This window comes from Sphaeroforma arctica (assembly GCF_001186125.1).
Source record: "Sphaeroforma arctica JP610 unplaced genomic scaffold supercont1.582, whole genome shotgun sequence".
NCBI classification, from domain to species: Eukaryota; class Ichthyosporea; order Ichthyophonida; genus Sphaeroforma; species Sphaeroforma arctica.
In genome coordinates, this window is record NW_014039976.1 from 47,153 (window position 1) to 48,923 (window position 1,771).

Below are 1,771 nucleotides of genomic sequence, written 5' to 3' on the forward strand. Positions count from 1 at the left end.
CTCTTAAAATGTGCACTCAATATATGCATTCTATTGGCATAGACTTATTGAGCTATTGATATACACAACACTCAGATTTCACATACTGAAATTATAAATGCATTTCGTATTGTAGGTGTACGGTAATATTTTTGAAATTCACTATTGTACTAAGGTTCATACTCATGTATCATTTCATCGCGACTAAGGACTCTAATATCAAACTACAATATTTATGCTGTATCTTGTACTCAATATCGGGTTCTGAAGTACGTATATACACGCGTTCGTCTAATATACTGTTGATTTCTTCTTCATCGTTATCAGCTAATATCATAGTTGCCTGCTGCACCTGTATAGTAAGCACTGTGTACAAGTAAATCAGAAATCTACCTTTAAACCATCTACATCATATGTTCGTGTGATATTCCTGTCTATATCTGACCGTGTAATATTCGTGACTATATATGTGTATGTGTTCTCTGTGTCTATATCTCGAAATCTCATATGATGTTTGGCTACTTTTATGGTGACAATGTATGGTCCTTTATATTTTGATGACTTTTTCGACCCAGTATTAGTTGGCTATTTATGTACACGTAATAAAACGTGTTCATTTACTGAAGTTGCGTGATTTCTTTTTAATGTTCGTGCTATTTTACACTCTAGTTCTTTTGCCTATTTGGTGACAACATGTGCCCGTAATGTTGTATGACGCTCTGCTGGTGTCTTAATCCGTAACTTAGTGTCTGGATTCCAAATTATGTAAAATTCAAATGTGAGAGTAGCAAACTCGGCTGCCTCATGGCCATGTGCAAGTAGAAATGGAAAACAACCCGTGATAAATTGCCTGTTGTTCTAAATGAGTGTTGCATATACGGGAACGGTATGCCCGAATCTGTAGGTGTATTGTTATAAAATTAATAAATATAGTACTTCCTGTGAATAATTGCTACTTTACCTTTAGGTTGTGGGTGGTATACTGACGCAGCAAATGATGTTATGTTAACCAACTTAGCGGTTTTATGTACTATGCAACTTAGCGGTTTTAAGTACTATTTCCGACAAGAAGTCAGTGCCTCTATTTGAAATAAGTGTGGGCACCTCCCCATAGTAAAGTAAAGCACTATTAACAAATAATTGTGCTACTGTTAGTCCTGTAGGGATAATTTTTCTTTCTTTCAAAAGAGATAAGTTACAAGTGGAGTTGACAGGCGGGTTCAATAGAGCATCCATGCTGCGGGCAAGAATTTTTGGGGCTCGTTCATGTGTGCAGCGAGTCTCCCGCTTGGTACGAAGATAGTGAGCGGGAGACTATCTGGTGTACATAATTCCTCAGTGAATCGAGCATTTATTTTCACGAGATGTTCCGAAAAATGGACCTTGTATAACCACTCCCAACTTTTTTAAGTAGAAAACAACAAATTAGGTGCTGGTGGCGATTGCGCTGTGTCGAGTTTGCACCATGTGCTTTACAACTTCTTTGTACATTCTTTATATATGGACGGCAAATACTCTATTCAAAATAAGCGATAATAGGTACTATGTATGCCAAAACGTCCCCTCTAGCGTCCCCTCCAGTTGGTCAGTCACACCCTTTTATGTATGCTGCGCCGTGCAATGACAGTCGAATATATATACTTTTAGCGCAAAATCACTTGTGTGATCTTATTCATCATTATATGCGTCATAAACGTGCTTCATTTACTTTACAAGGGTGCGTATACTTAGTCAGCTTTATCATTTGTGAAATCAAATGTCTAGCAAGTTCATCTATTCCACAAATACACGA